This window comes from Cuculus canorus, chromosome 3 (assembly GCF_017976375.1).
Source record: "Cuculus canorus isolate bCucCan1 chromosome 3, bCucCan1.pri, whole genome shotgun sequence".
NCBI lineage: Eukaryota > Metazoa > Chordata > Aves > Cuculiformes > Cuculidae > Cuculus > Cuculus canorus.
This window is the reverse complement of record NC_071403.1, coordinates 98,573,603-98,591,124: the sequence shown is the minus strand read 5'-3', so window position 1 is coordinate 98,591,124 and position 17,522 is coordinate 98,573,603. Positions and strand designations below refer to the sequence as shown.

General features: G+C 37.7%; 1 long non-coding RNA gene across 6 annotated transcripts; it reads left to right on the top strand.

Annotated features, from left to right (window-relative positions):
* Positions 1 to 1,038: 1,038 nt before the first annotated feature.
* On the top strand, positions 1,039 to 16,915 carry LOC128851642 (uncharacterized). Of its 6 annotated transcripts, none has more exons than XR_008449018.1 (8): positions 1,039 to 1,121; positions 3,097 to 3,211; positions 4,736 to 4,969; positions 5,762 to 5,860; positions 6,710 to 6,810; positions 10,917 to 11,120; positions 13,820 to 13,912; positions 14,269 to 16,915. It is a non-coding gene; the product is annotated as an uncharacterized LOC128851642 (long non-coding RNA). The 6 variants fall into 6 exon arrangements; XR_008449019.1 differs by having other exon boundaries at positions 5,762 to 5,865; positions 10,983 to 11,120; XR_008449017.1 differs by having other exon boundaries at positions 5,762 to 5,865; positions 15,334 to 16,915.
* Positions 16,916 to 17,522: the final 607 nt, after the last annotated feature.

Sequence of the window (17,522 nt, the reverse complement as noted above, 5' to 3'; positions counted from 1 at the left end):
CTTATTAGTTACAGGACAGAGGAAGCCAAGCCCAGGAGGTGAGTAGGATCAGTGCACTGCTGCCAGACATGGTTAAGTTAGCATACAGTGCTAAGAAGGACAACAGCAACTGAAAGTGAAGGTTCACAATTTGGCAGGACACATTCTTTTGCTGCACCGAGTCACTGGTTTTTTGAAGGGTGAAATCCAAGTTGTGTTGAAATCACCAGGAAAATTTCTGTTAGCCAAGACTTCACCTTAATAGAAAGTAATTAACCTCACGACTCCTGCCAAGAGTTTTGGTCTGTAGACACCAACCTATTAAACTATGAAACTCGCCCATGCTACAAGAGCAGCCGTTGCAAAAATGTGCAGAGCACAGCAGGAAGAAGGGTTGCCCTGGTGACGTTTGGACACTGCAGTGTTTGCATGATTATATAGGAGAGCGTCTTCTTTTCCAAGTCAGTATCAATGATAATCAGCAGTGATGTGAAAAGAGCTGATGGAAAGTTACAAGATGGCATTTCAAACATAGTTTTAGCAGTAGGCAAAATTCCCAGCTTCCAGACAGCTTCCAATAGCTCCGTCTACAGCATGGAAAGCAGCCTAACTCAGCGCCCTGGACATAAGAATGGGCTTGAAACCTGTGTCACAACTGAGTCATTTAAAATGTTTACTGACTATACTCAGGCACTCTTAATTTTTAGGAAATGTCTAAGTTAGAATGACTTCAGGAAAACCTTTAGTTTAGATCTGCCCATATTTCAGGGACACAATTTCTCACCTGCCCCTTCCCACCTATGTGCTTGCCTAACTCCACTTCTCCTGTCCTATTTGACAGCTATGGCAGCAGTGGCCGAAGTAGAAGAAAGGAACGATAACAAATGACACCTTACTCTTCACTGATAGGGAAAAAAGTTAAAAGCTAACTTATCATATTGAACACTGTGTTTATTTCAAGATCACGTTACTCTTTGTTAGGAGAGCAGAGTAACATTTCAACCTTCATATGCATAAATAAAAGGTCTCCTACAACTGCATCCACAACATCCACTGCCAAATATATCATTGAACACCACTATGCACTATTATTTACTGTGAAGAATTCTTTATACTGAGCCAGACTATAGCAACTAAAACGGGTAAGGAAATTCATTGTGAGATCTTTTGATTCACATTAGCCTGGGGAAGACCAAAATCATACTGATTGAAAATAGTAAACGTTTTCAAGTATGAAACAAGATGTTGTCTCCTCTGTCACTGAATGCCATCTTCTACAGGAGTGCTACAAAGCCTTTATTTGGATGGTTGGGTAGAAGTGGCATTTTGAAAAGACAGGATTTTTTTTTTTTTACTTCTAACTTTACAGAAAACATTGTCACATTCTGTCAGATGAGCATCTGGACAGAGTGACCCAAATAAGTGTTGATTACTATAATTGACTGTCTCTGGAACTGAATGTAAACATCATGCATTTTCGGCTGCCAGAAAATGCCCTTTCTCCATCCTCAGCAGAAACCACCGTATCTCCACCAGACCCACATGCCACTGGCATTCATTTTGCTTCCTCATGTCAGTGCAACTATGCACTGCAGCATTTCAGTGCAACCACCAGACTGCTGTTTCTCTTAGAAACACACTTTGCTTAAGAGCTCTATGAAATCTGAGGTCCTTTGATACCTCCCGGATCCCAACCCAGAAGAAAGTACACAGAAATACTAGAGAAAGTACTTCTATCTCATTGAAATCACTTTTCAAAAGTCTAGACAGAGCCAGGTCCTGTCCACTTGGAGGAGACTACAAAGTTTTTTTCTTTTTTTGTTTCCCCCCACCCCCTCTTAAATGCTTTAGCACTAGAAAGTAAACATTAACCAAAGTTAACTATAAAGAAAAAAAAAATTACCAACTTTAAAAGAAAATCAGCCTGAGTTACTAAAATCTATCCCAAACACTGACAACATCCCACTCAACAGAATTTTAACCCTGAGGACATGCATATATGAAAAGCTCAAAGGATTGCAGCAGAGGTTTTATCAGTATTAGCAAGGCAAACAGGATGCAAATATATATAAGTATAGAGGGAAGATAGCTTCACAATAGGGGCTTGAGTATGGTTCTGGTTTTGCAATCGTAGTAACTTGTGAAAGCACAGATTTCTTTGGGTCTGATATAAGGATAATACAGAATGCTCTCCAAAGTCAATAATGTCTTAGATGTTATTGAAAGACTAAAGGTCAGCATCAGATCCATGTTATCAACATTATAATGAATCTGTTTAACTCTTAAAGTTTTCCTTAGTTTACAAAAACATCTCACAAACGGTTTTCTCAGGAAAGGATTTGTGAAAATACTTTTATTCTTCTACCAAAAGTATTTTATGCTACAATTCAGTGATTAGAAATGATAAACTTTCATAACAGACTTTTTCTGGTTCAATAACAGCAGATTATACAGTACATAATCAAACGAACATTACTGAAATTGGCCTGATATCAGGTATCCAGAGTGTATGTTTGCAGACTTGTTGGCTCTGATTGTAAATAGGCTTGTCTTCCACTTTAACTACAGTTCATTTCCAGTGAGCAATTTCTACTGTTTTAAAACCAGTCTGTACATGCTGTACCTAAAAGCAAATGAAAAGCATTTAGAGAAGGGAAGTAGCATGTGTATATTTCCAGAGAAAAAAGCCTTTTCAGCAGAAAACACTGCCTGACAGTAAATACTTCAGAGTAAGCAGCCTGGCAGCAGAGCAGAAAAGTTACATGATACTGATGCCTCTCAAAAAAATTAAGCTGATTAATAAAAACTAAAGTAAGGATCTTATTTTCATTTTGTGGTTACATGTAGAGTCAGAGACTGCAAATTCTTTTTGGCTTGAAAAATCTAAAAAAAAAAAAAAGAAGTCAAGAGGAGCTTTCACTAAGCTAGCAATAGGTAGTCCACAGATTTCCATGATTTTGAGATAACATAACAAAAATTGTTCTAAATCGTCTTTTAAAATGCCTTCTATATGATTCTGCACAATTGGGTAGTCATACTGTCCTACTAATATTTGTTGGGGCACTCATGTCAGGCTTACAATATCCCAATTTCACCTGTTTTATAACTTACTGACAGTTCTTTTATCAATAAGAAGAGTGCTACGCCTACCTGAGACTTGATCTGCTCACTTCTTCCTTTGATGTTCCTCACTCTGCACCAGGGGTCACAGTGCTGGCAGACATGCCATGAGGTACGAATGATTTAAAGCAACAGGTGAAAGTCTTTAAACGAGTGTATTTACTACCACCTTTCAAGGACTCTTTATCAGCTATGCTTGATCGTATTCCATGAGTCTTCTCAGATGCACTTTCCATTGTGTTGCTGTTTAGTAGCACGGTCGTATTTCATGTAAGTTAGCTATCTTGTGAATTTCACATGCTCATCTTGTAAAGCTGGTCTAGTGTGGACGGTCTATCTCCCAGGCTTTCATCACTCAGTAAAGGACAGATGCACTTCAGTGTTAAACAAACTAATAATATTTCCTACATTTCCCATGAAAATTCTTCTGCCTGTGTCTCATCTACTTACACTTTCTTTAACATCCACCTCTCCTGCCTTGTTGTACTTCAGGACTCTGAAATCTCTCTTACGCCCTAAACAAATTGCTGTTTTCAAGGTGATTTTACTTTCCTTCAAATCTTTTTCTTAAAGACCACTACTTTCAAAGTATTTTGTTTCACAAAGCTTTGAAAGTTGAAGCATGACATGTCCTTTAGCTAGAATTCCAGCACTGTTCTCTAGAATTAGACATTCTGCACAACTGCAAATTAGAAAAATTCCCAGTCTTATCTTTAACTGCTTCCCAAGCAGTTACAATTGCATGACAGCTGTAATGATTGTAAACTTTAATAGGACTGAAGGGCAGATTCAAAGAGATGAAATTAAAAATTGCAGTCCCCTACCATGAGGAAAAAATACTGAGGAGTATAAAGTGGAAAGAATGTCATTAGAGGATATCTGTGCATATTGTCCTATTCACTAAAATAACAAACACAAAACCAACTGTGAGAACCAGCACCTCTGATCTCACAGTGTTTCAGTTGAAAAATTTATATATGTGGCTAGGAAATCAAAATTCTTCTTTCTCCTTTTTGCTCCCTATTCATTTATCTCATAGCCAAATGAATGTACTTATCATACAAAGTAAAGACTGAACAAAAATAACACTTTTTAGCATAAATTACTCCCAGATTCAAGGTCAGCCAGGATTTCCTTGCTAGTTGACATGATATTTACTGTACATAGAACAGTGAGATTGGCTCCTAATATTGATAATAGAAGACAATGCTGATAAATGGCTAGAAAATAGATCATGAATTAGAAGACCTCAGTTCTAATCCAGGCTACAGCATTGTTTAGTCATGTTGACCAGAATACTTCACAAGTCAATGCCTCTTTTCCCTCTACAATGTGCTGCTATTTTGTTGTGCTTTAAGTGCTGTAAATATTTCTTTAATTGCTCCAGTAGCCTCAAAAAAAAGATGATGGGATCATCCAAATGTATCCTTGAGTTCATGGTAGCATCCTGTAGCATACCGAGAATTCAACATTTTCAGGTGTTTAAATATATTGAAATTTCACTTTAAAATAAATGTGTTTAATAAAAATAAATATTTTCATAAAATAAATTTTTAATAAGATTAAATATTTTAAATAAAACTAAATAATTAAAAGATGCAGAAATTAAACACGCACTCTTGGCTTCCATTTGCAGATTGTTAATGATCAGCACCTATAAATCCTCATGGGCAGTGAAATGCTGGATGGGAGAGAGACTGTTTTCAACAATAGCTGATGTCTGCATCAGCAACAAAAACAGTCTCTGAGCACTGGCATCAAGGAGCATTTGATGTGAACAAAGTGACATCTTGTTTCATCAAAGGTTAATGAGTACAGCAGCTCTGTCAGCAATACATTAAGACAGCAGTGTCACTGTTCGTCATACTTGGTGAGTTCAAGGCAGACTGCAAGCACTGCTATTTGTGGATTTGTCGGGATTTCTTTTCCCTCCTGGTTCAGTAAGTTTAATGTGACAACTTAGTATTTCCCCATAAGCAACTCTTTTTGTGTTTTTCTGCAGACCAAAAGTGCTTTTGTAAACCTTGCACTTTGTGCTGACTGGAAAACTAGAGGCTTTTGAAAATCTTTTCTGAAAGTCTAGTTTTTTTACTAGAAAGCAAAACAGAAAATGTAATAATACATCATTAGCCTTTAGTTTTGGTTTTCAGATTTCTGACAAAAACCTTTTTTGTTCTTCTGGGTTTCTTTTGTAGGAAATGCAATATTGCTCAGTTAAAGGCTTCCTCTTTCAAGCAATTTTTTTGTGTAAAACATTCAGTTTAGATATTTATGCACAACTGCACATTAAAATAAGTGAAAAATATATAGTACTATCAATAGGAAGACAAAGAAACAGCAGCAGTGAAGTGCTGTATAAACAAAGTTCAGTACTTTGCACAAATTCTGCTGCTAGATCCAGTGCCACTGGGCAGTGGTCAAAGATATTACAGCTGTCTTCTGAGTTGCTAGAGTTTTCTGTTCATATCTCAGGAAATTCTTATGTGGGTGAACAAGCACCTGACTCCAGGATAAATTAAATATGGACTGGCTGTATGAATATGGCTCTGGGACCTGTACCTTTGACGCAACAGCACTTGTCACATTCTGTCATCCAAGCTCATAGCAACAGCAGCTCATTTCCACATTGGATAACACCTTATCTTTGTCTAACTGTGGACAGGATTCAGATAACATTTCATCGTCTCATGTGCGACTGGCTTCCAAGAGCCATCACCAAAGCCAAGGATCGGAAACTTCTTTCTGCTTGGGAGCTGCCTGGGTGAGGTAAAAGTCTTTGTAGATTTTAGCAAGTCAGTAGTGTTATGTAGTCTTTAACATGCTAGCATTTTATGAGCTGTGTTCATATTGTTGCTGAAAATGCTTCAGAGTCCTGCTGCTATTGGCAAGTTGTGGCTATTTTCGAAGGCTTCGGTTCTCTCTCCCCTGAGGACTGAATGTCTCCTTTCGGATAGTTTATTTCTATGACCTCGTTTTTTTTTACACAAACCAAATGTTCAGCCCTATCAGTTTTTAGCTAGACAAACTGTAACTTTGACAGTCTATTGAACAAAAGTCTATTTAAATCATTACGTATCTGTAATTCACAAGGCAACCTGTACTTTTTAGAATAATCCAAGAAAAAGTAGTACAAATGGAGCTACGGAGGCCTTGTAGTCATCAAATATGCTTACACATTTCCTGGAATGGTATTTGCATAATCCTGTTTTAAAAACCACGTAATGACAGAGGCCTTATCTATTCTCTACACAATCCATTCAACCTTTGCATTAGAAAGGCTCCCTCTCCCCCATAAAATATCTACCTTATCTTCTTCTTGGTGCAAAGACTTGACTTCATCACCGTGCACAGGAAAAACAGACTATTCCTATCCTTTCTGCAGCCCCTCATAAGGCTAACCACATATTTTTTTCATCTTCTCTGAATTACTCAACACCACACAGAACAAGGAGTCCTATATATAACTTGCACACATTTCCACTGTAGCAAGCATTTGTATTGAATCAGATTATGCAGCTATGAAGGTTTTAACTGATATTTTACCTGCTATATTCATGCATGAAACAGTCTCATTTGTGTTGTGAAATGTATTCTTTCACTTTTTTGCTAGCATCCCATCACATTTGCTAAAGATGAAGCTAGCTTCAAGTTCGAAGATACTATTTTAGCAAGTCCATTCTCTGATTTTCAAAACAAATGGAATGAAGGCAGGTATGACTTTTGCTCTGGTTTCCTAAAGATATGAGACCTACACATTCATGCTACACAATATTTTCTGCCCATCCATCCCACCTCCATAGCAACTTCTGATTCTGTAGATCAATATCAACCTGATTTGACAGGAATGAAGAGTTCAAAGACTGAGTTTCTGCAAGACTGAGGAGAAGAAAATTAAAAGGGGGTGGAGGCATACAGGGTGGGCAACCAAGCAAGAACAGAGGCTATCTGAATCAAAACAAATAGATAAAGTATCGGATATACAGAACTGTTTTAGGAGACAGAATTGTAAAATGTCTGTTTTGCAGGACAAGTTTCAGTTGATGAGCTGGACTAGACTAGAGTACATACTGGGCTTCCCGGTTCCAGAACTCCTGAATTTCTTTGCACTAACTTGGAAAGTAAATTTGTCACGATATGAAATTCTCAGTGAGCAGCGTTATTACTTGCTTCTGTGAAGCTACTTTCATCAGAAGATCTGAAAGCTTGTGACAAAGAAGGCCTTGAGCATTATCTCTGTTTTATGAAGTGAAGAACAGAGAAGGGATGCACATTGCCTGAGGTCAGTAGACCAATGATGAGCATAGGTGTCCCTCAAGCAGTTGTGCATGTTGCTTCAGGCACACCTCAAACAGAACCATATAACTTTTATTTTGCTGTCCTACTTTTTCTGTGATAGACTTGATAGTGGTCTAAGCTACTTTTATTTTACCTGACAGATATAAATCAACAGAAAAGAGCCTGGTTTTGCAGAAAATAGCATGTTTTCAGATTTTTACAGTTGTGTTCAATTAAGCATCCAAATGTTAACGCATTCGAATATACAAGTGAGTTGCTTTTCTAAAGTAAGTTACCTGTGTCTTCGAGTTAACAAAGGGAGTTGCAGAACCAAGTTCAGCCACAGGAGTTTTCATGCAGTGTGAATGCAGAAACTCCTGCTGATTTCTGGGTTTTCTGAGTTTACTACAATTGTCCAGAGAAATACCATTTTCTCCTACTTAAAAATCATATAATCTCTGTGCATTCAGAATCTCAACATATGTTTTGGTTACCTTTAAACACATTCTAGGAAATTATTTAGCCTTAACTGTTGCATTCAGCTATCTTAAGTAACTCTGTTTCATAATCAATAATATCCATAATTTACAAGAAATTTCAAAAAAATCAACCTGTCTTGTTCATACACTGAAAAAATCAAGTTTCATGGAGGATCTCTGCTCATTTTACCAGAACCTGCTTTACTATTCCAGACAAATTCATTCAGTGTGAATGACTGAGAATAAAATCACAAAAAAGGGTTCCCTGTGAAAATACTAGCAACATAGAATGATTCATTTGAAATAAGACTTCAACTGCAGTTCTATCCCAATAAGTAAATAAACGAGGTGTTAAAGCAATTAATCCCAATGATGTCTCTAAGATGTCAAGAAGGGGAAAAAAAAAAGCTAGCTCTTGCCACATAGCTGCATTTAGAACTAAATTATCCAACAGACACTCTCACCAACATGAGTGGTTCTTTTCATGGCTTCACTTCAACAATGCAGGTTTGAAGAACCTTAAAATTGTAGGAGACAGCCATTGAAGAGAGTTGAGAACAATAAGTAGTACTTGAGTTTTAAATCTACTTACAGATTCTTCTTTCTGTACCAAAATCACGACGTGTCCATACCCTCAGCCACCCAAGTATAAAGCATCACTAGTAGTTTTGAAAAATACTAGAAAGAGAAAAGGAGAAAAGTAAGGTTTGCTTTCTGTCAGAGGAATCTTCAGTGTTATGTGACACTTCCTAAAATTTAGGATTCTGCCAGACATGTACAAGAACAATATTCTGAAAGCAACAGTACACAAGTATCTGTTTTGACCTGTAATATACAGAAGTGCTCTTATTTCAATAAAGAATATCCACTGTTAATTAGGTCTGAGTTGAAAGCAATATCCAGCACTATGGGGATTAGAGCAAAGTCTGTGAACATGCACTTACACCAGGGGTGATTTTACTGAGGCTTTTTGTGGGTTAAAATTAATGAAGGGAGAGAAAGAGCCAATTGAACATGAATGGAAACTGTATTATTTAATTAGCCAAAGTCATAGTTAGATGTATCATCAGTTTCAGAGCCTAAAACTTATCGCTTTCAATGGCTAATTAGAAGACTCCTTGGGATTTTAAGGATTATGTGTGTGCTCGAATGAAAGTAAGAATTCAGGATTTGGATTACTACTTTGATCATTTAGGGTACAGCATCACAGCCTCATATACACATATCTAAATGGGATGGCTCACATGAGTAAGGTTAGTCATGTGCATATGTGGTGGCCACAGCCTTCACAAACACAGCAGAGAACTTTCGGACTGAAACCATAAGTCTGCACATTTGGCTTGAGAGGGACTTCCAGGCTGGGAATTGTTACAAATCAAATTATTTGTCAACCAAGTACAGAGACACTGTTGCCAAACACTGGGTTATATAAGTTTGCAAAGTTGGTCTTCTAATGTCCATAATAGATAATGCTACTCATTTTATTCATAGGCTTCGGTAGCGCTCTGAAAACCATCTGCTATTAGCAAATCAGTACAGTTGCTATCTAAAAGAAGATGCACAAGCTAAGGAAACCTTTATGTCAAATCTTTTGCCTGCTTTCAAGGAGTAAAAAAGCTATAGTCATTTTAAAAATTAAAATGATTCACAGATAATGTAAGAATTCCATGAAACTAAAAGATAAAAGTATACTACTAAACCGTTCATGTAGCACTCAACATCAAAACATCCACTAAAATGCATGTATAATGTATCTACTTTCTGGTCTGGTAACTGTTCATTTTCTGCACATTAAAGGCATGGAGACTTTTTTTTTTTAAAATATGAAAATTGTTTTGAACCATATAATCTAAGATTTTACTTTGGAAACCAATCAGCAAGTCACCAGTTACATCTTTAACCTCTGTGTGGGCTCCCTTCCAGATATTCAGGTGCCAGAAAGATAACAGCACAATGCAATGTGCTATGTTAAAGATTGTCAAACTCTCCTACATCTGTGTTATCTAGACATCACTAGCCTATATACACCCTTAAAATAATGAGTAACTGTGTATTAAGATATTTTATTCCACCTTCCTGCAAATAAGTGAACCAGTCTTTCCATTAGCAGTCTTCACCTTCTCAATTCTTTACCCTCAACTTGAACAGATACAACTATATCCCATATCCTCACAAAGACTACAAAATAGAGTATTGTAAGATGACCTCTTAAGTCCAGCTTTTGCATCGCTAGATGGTATACCACAAACTGACCAAAAAAACCCCCCAAAAAACTATAAAGCCTGTTCTAATTGGCTGTTTAAAGTGACAGCACAAGGAAGATAAATTTTGTAGTTATTCCATCAAGATAACAATAAAATACTTGGGTTCTTATTTAGCCTGGATTTATCTTTGTTGCAGATCACACTGTGCATTCATAAAGCAGGTCAGAGTGCTTTAAATACACAACACAAAATAAAGGCTGAACAGTAAGACTGAGTGTATAGCGGCTGTGCTTGTGCAAGCTCAATATATTCATCTCACATGGCTGAATCCTGAATGAGAACAAAAATATGCACAATGAAAATACAAGAATCCACAAAGCCAACATGATAGCCCATAGAAATGCACAGCTGGTGTTAGAAAGCCATCTGATCTTTCTTCTAGGTCTGGTTGTGACTTTGAATGCTGGGTTACATAGAGAAACGAACGAAGTTTTACTAACACTACTTTTCTATGGGAATCCTTTCACAATTTATGAGAAAGAATACCGTATTTCTAGTTCTCTTTGAAAGCCTGATGGGATATCATGATTGTAAATCGTGCACAATGATGCCAAGGACAGCCTGAGATAGTCATTTTACTTGTAGGGGTGCTTGAAGAGAAATTGCAATTTGTCAGATTCAGTAATCACAGTTTTCATGGCATGAATTTGCTTAGGCTTTGTCTCAAGAAGAGTAAGCAAGGACATTTTTATCACCCCCAGAATATTCTTTTAGGAACTGTCAAGAGAAGAATTAAAGGCCAAGTTATGGTTTGTTTCTTATCTTACAGACTATCATAGATTTCTGTTTTTTCCTCTAGTGGTTCTATCTGACCATATTGCCTACCTCCTGTCATAAGTTTTCACTATGACTAGCTCTGGGACAGGATCATCTTGCCCGCATATAGCTTAGCACAACTGAGACCTGACCCATGACGAAGGTTCTGAATCCTGAATATCATAATAGAGAGTCAAAAAACTTCTAGATGCTCTTCTGTTACCATTGACTGGCTGTACATGATCAGGTAAGTCACTTCAGTAATTCTAAAACTAGAGTGAATACCACCATTTTTAGAGTAATGGCAACTACTTTTTTGACACTCTGCATGTTAGACCTCTGAAGTAGCTGGAAATTAATTCTTACTGAAAGAAAGACTTTTCTTTTTCTGTGGATGCCAAATAAAATAAATGTTGACCAAAGGACAGAAAAAAGACACATTAATTAGACAAGATATTCCTAAATAAGCAATGCTTCATGAAATCTGGTCTAGACTGCTTCAGGAACTAATCAAAATGGGCTTTGAATCACAGGAAATAACCTTTGAGAGTACACACAGAACAGAGTTAAAAAGAAAAGAAGAAGGAATCACAGATCATTGATGAAATCACAAACTGCTCAAGTCCTGCAAAGGTTCTGGAGCAAATGATTAAGCAAAGAATTTTCAAATACTAAAATACAACAATGATAAAAAGAGCAAGAAAAAAAGCCATAATAGGTTTAGTAGGTAACAGGAGAGTGGTAAATACGTTTCAGTTTGCATAAGACTGTTGACACATCATACACAACTTTATCAAAAAATAATGAAAGGACAAGTTTAAATGTAAACACCATAGAGTATTTTCACAGCTGACTGAAGAACATCTACCTGTGATGTACTGCCAAAATATTTACTACAGAACAGGTGTCTGAAGTATCCTTGAAGTATTCATCCTGGAAATAATTCTAATCTAAGGAATAATTTGAACAATGGAGTAAGACAAGCAAGGAGATACTGCAAGCATAGATTGAGGGCCTAACCCTGTCCTCCAGGTCTCTTGACTAGTATAGAAATAGTGGAATATAATAAGGTGATGAACCACTCCAGAACAATCAATATATCCAAAAGCAGAAAATGACTTCATTAAAAAGGACTTTGAAGTGTTACACTTAGGAAGAAAAAAAAACCAAATCACACATGCTCACAGCAAAACAGCTAGTGAGGATGTAATCCAGTAGAAAAGATCAGCTTTAAACAGGAACATGTAGTATGACAGTTCAAAAACAAAACAAAACATCTTATTTGGGTCTTGAAAAGAGTTCTGCAGGACACAGGTATTGATGGTGAGACTTCAACTTGTGTATCACATCAAAGGTACCTCTAATTTTTTGACATATATTCATTAACAGAGACTCCTTTTAAAGTATCTTGTTCACTTGCTTTCGCCTGTGAGCCAGCCTAGTACCTTGTACCTGCTGGGCTGTAGGTGCTGGTGCAGCAATAAGGTCAGCGATGGCCACCATGATCACTTACACTGCCTCAGTGAAGAAAATTGAAGGTCCAAATGTTTGTCATTTATTTAGGAATTGTGAAGTGTAAGTTTCATCACTTAACCATTAATTAAAACTAAATTCTGGTGCCAAAAATACACACAAACAGAGGATCTCCAGGTCTCCAAATCTTAGCTATGGACATCTTCAATGCCACCAGCTAACAGCAAAGAAAAGGCCTTCTCAGGGAAAGTCGCTGTTTATTACTGTTCACAACTGCACAATCAGCATCACATCATGGTGATGTGATAGTTGGTCAAGCAGTTTAAAAGCAGGTTTTTTTTTAAAAGCTGCAATAAACTGTCTTTCTACAACATGGACAGTATAGAAATTTCCCATGAACACTGCTTCTCCAGCTTTAGCAAGGAGGAATCTGGGGCTCAGAGATGTTCCTAAAACAACGCAAGTTAGGCTAGTAATATCATGACAAAATGACCAAGTGCTGTGCCAAGAACAGATCTTGCTATCCCTGCTAAGCTGAGCCATCAGAATTACACACCACTGGTTTTCATCATGTAGGCATCCACTACGAGAGTTGGCACAGCAGTAAACACTGCGTACTTCCCTCCTCATGTTAATTTCTTCCTCATTTCTCCTCCTCAGAGATTGCTCTTATGTTGTGGTATCACTGACTCAGCAGGCAAGCAGCTTTTCAAACACGGAAGAGAAATACAACAGCATCCTTTTCCCTAACGGCATTTTTAAGCAACTTTGTTAATGGCAATTGCAAATAGGTGGGCAAGTTAATTTGGAGAGACTGTACATGTAGTACTGACAGTCCGTTGGCCACCCATAGGTACAGAGCTGTATACACAGAATACAAAATACCTTCAGCCCTCCACAGCCAAGAAGGTGTAATGTCAGCGTATTGCCCGAGACTGTCCCTACCTGGCAGGAAAGCACAGACTAAAGAAAGATTATCAAGATGCCTGGCAGAGGATATAGAAAGAATACTTTTCTGCAACAACTGAATTCATTCAAGTAAAGGCCCATTTGACTCTGAGGGAAAAAAAAAAAGCCACCACCTAAACAACTCACAAAGTAAACTTCCTACACAATTAGGCTTAGTTTTCTCTGTTTGGACATTCAGTCTGTTCTCACAACATCTTTGAAACCTTGTTTACAATGAAGACAGGTTACGATGGAGCAAGTGAGATAAAAGCTGGTGACAGACAAGGACCAGAAACGACTTTTGTAAATTAAATCAATTCTATCTAGGAAATCAGTGAAGAATCACTCTACAAAATAATTCAAACCATCTGTATTTTTTCAAACATTTTTGAATGTTTTGGAATAAAGGGAATAATACTGGACATTCACACAACTAAACTGAAATTCTAGTAAGAAGTTACAGGAGTACTCAAAAAATATCTCTTTAGCTATTTAGCAAATAATTTACCAATTTTTTTTTCTCAGATATACATTGCCATATGGCAAGAGAAAAGTCAAAACGACAGACTGACTGGAGATTTGAACACAGGGCTGCTTGTGAGGCCACATGTGAGAAACGTAAGTTATACTATGCTTTGTTTTGGCATTTAACAAACTTGTCTGGGTGAACATACCTGCCAAAAATTACATAAGCAACAAGGTATCTTGTGTCTGTGCCAACACATTTCCCTTCAAACATGGAAATAACTTACCCCATGTGTCTGGCCTTCACTGATATCTTGAAAGCCAAAACATATCTGTTGCAAATTAATTTGAGTTTTTGCTTTGGATGAAGGGACCACTCTGCTGACTTGGTGGGATTTGGAGCAAATAACATAAGATAAGAGGCTGAGAGAACTGGGTTTGTTCAGTCTCAAGAAGAGAAGGTGAAGGAAGTCTTATGAGTCTTATGGTTTTCTTCATCTGTATAACAGGTGCTTTTAAGGACAAGAGAACTAAACTGCTGGACGTACACAGGGAAAGGAAAGAGGCCACACATACTGGCTGCAGCCAAGGAAATTACAATTAGATGTTAAGAAATTTGTTTTCACCATGTGAGTAGTGACAGACTGGAACAGGCACCCAGGGAGACTGAGGAGACTCCATCCTTGGGGAAGTTAAAAAATTGACTGTACGCAGACCTGAGTAAACCAAGTTATCTTTGCAGCACGACCTAACTTCCCAGTTGGACCTACTCTAACACGGCTGTTGGGTCAGGCAGCCTCCAGAGAGAGGCCCCTTCCAGAGTGTTATTCCCTGATTCTCAAAGACAGCTGCTGTGAGGCAGCTATCTTAGAAAAGTGTCTCACAAGAAACAGGGTCTGATCTTAACAACAGCAACAACAAATAAAGGGTTAACTTGCAGATGTTTCTCTCTGGGCTCCGTATGCCAGTGTGGTATTAAGAAAATTTGCCCCAGAATTGTTGTGTATGCTGTCAATCTGCAAAAACATTCTTTAGTTTTATAGTCTCAAATGGAAGTTATTTGGAAACACTTTACAGGAAAAGGAACATACAGGTCTAGGTTTTTTGCTTGTACTGATATACTAGAGACCCCCTTCTTTACACTTGCACTGGAACAGAATAATTCTGAGTTGAAGATTGTTTCTTTTTGTTTGTTTGCTTTTGTTTTTAACATCCCTAAAAGCTTCCTAGTGTTAGAACTAACAACAAACAAATAGAAAACTCAAACAGGATCTGAGCTTCATGTTACATTTTCATTCAGCATCTGCAAACTGATCTTGACAAAGCAGGGCATTTATTTAGAAATAGTTTGGATTCTAAACAAACAAGTGAAGAGTTAGAAGATGCTCTTAAGGCATACAAACAGCACATTAAGTAGGCACTGACCTAGACTTGGAAATCATGCTCTAATTCTCTGCACAAATACCCTAAAGCACCTTGGTCAAGATATTTTGGTTTTCTCCGCCTCACTTCTCTCCCATAAGAAGGAAATTGATATCACTTTTCTGGCACTCTTTTCCTTTCTAAATACACAGGTTCCAACAGGAAAGGATCTCTGTCCTGTTGCAGTGAACTACAATGCAGTCAAGTTATGAAAAACCTGAAAGCATGACTATCACATGATGAACAGAAACAGAGAGAAAGAAAAAGAACAAGTACTCATCTGCAACTATATTCTTGGTTTTACTTAATTGAAAAGCTGGCAACTCTTGGATGACCAAGGCTTTTCTTGAATCCTTACGCAGTATGATCTGTCTGTGAGCTGTGCTGTCCAGACTGTGTCTATGAGTATGAAATAAAGGTCTCCTCCCTCTGGGGTAGCTTCTTTTACAAGAATCAACAAATCAACAAATCCTACCCTCACTGAGATCCAGATTCAGAAACACAATCAGCAGAAACCTCAAACAAGGACAGGGCATGGTCTCATGTGGAGTTACGTCATCAATTAGTTTTGTCACAGTTTGTATAGATCTGCAGAGCTGGCTTTGGATTATTATGCCTTAAGACACTGCGTGCAGATAACACTTTGCAGAGTGTAAATGTAAGCACTTAAATAAATGTGAAAGGCAGAGTAAGCATATTATGGAAGGGATGTTTTGTCAGTGCTGGTTTGGTTTCCAGCTTTGTTCTTGAGAACATTAGGCCTCCAGGTGAAGAATTCCCTCATCTCCCCTCAAAGCAAGCCTTCTCCTTGCCTTTGTCTGTACATTCCTAGACATTTTATAATCCAAGCTGTAATACATACTATCTGGAAGCAATGGCAACAGAAAGGGCCTGCCTGCCAGTGTGTCCTGGCTGATGTAAAAGAACAAATCCTCCATTGTTGCCCAAGCGCCCTATGTCAATACAATAAAATCACTGTCTTCTGTACTCAAGGTTACATTTGTTTACGATTACAATGTTTATTTCTTGCTGTGAGACTATAATTGCGCATGCTCTTTCTTCTGTTAAAAACATTTTTCCACCCCCAGCCTGTTAATCCTTTTCCCACCCCCCACCCACTTCTCAATGTGTAGCAGAGGAGGAAAATTCTTTTGTGAATATGTAAAATATCATGTTTCTTTTTTAAGCATATTAATAATAGGTTATAACACCATGCCTGCAGTGACAACATCTAAATACAAAATGTATTTAAGTGCTTGATTTTTTTTTACTTAACATAAAGGAAATTAAAGCTGTGTATTTTTTTTGGTTGAGATGGTACTGAAACCACTACAAGTACCAGGAAACTTAGGTTTTATCCCGGTTTCTCCCACTTGCCCTATAATTCTGTAGCAAGTGTCTCTTTCTGCTTGTGCCTTCCAACCCCAAACAGAAAATACCATACGATATTTTTTTCCAAAGTGCTCTGAAACTCAAGAATGGATCAATTCAAACACGTTGTTGGTTTAGATTAAGATGTCCATGTCCAAAATTTGCAGTGTGCTCTCTAGTGCAATCAACTGCTCAACAAACGATGCAGGATGCAGTACTGTCAACATCTGTACCAGTGAAAATCTATCCTCCATTAGACTCCTGCCAGAAGAATAATTAAAAGTTTTCTGCAGTTTCCCTTGGGAGTGATAAGCCTCGCTTCCGTGGTTTGATAAAATCCTGACTGGGGTCAGGATGAATGAAGATATACGCCAGGCTCCACCCACTCTCACAGTATATACTTTGTCTAATGTGCCATAGAGCAATACACCTTACAATATATCCAAAATAAATATTTGGATAGTTAACTAATTATGCTGAAAGGTTCCACTATCTTTGTTATATCAGAAAGAAATGCATATATCACCTCATGTTATATCTCTGAAGGAATTTCCTCCAACTGGGGCACCAGGAAGTGATTCTCAGTTTGCAAACTTGAGTAAAGGGGAAGAAGGAAAGGCAGTTAAGTATAGCCTTTTTTAAAAAAAACAATGACAACAACAAGCTCCCACAAAACCCAAATGGACAACAACATTAATTGTTTGCTGGTGCTACGAAGAATTCTAGCAGGTCATGCAATATCACTGCAACTTAAATAATCATAGCTAAAAATTGACTATTTGTTGAAGAGCTTTCATTCCTGAACCCTGCATATGAGGTACTAATGTAACACAAGACTGCATCGCACCAACTGTCAGACACAAATCTTTAGGCAGAAGCAGGATAAAATGATGAGTCTTTGGCTTGGCTTTTTGCACCTCCATTTACAAGAAAAAGTTGAATGGCAGTCTAAAAGAAAGACACTACTCTG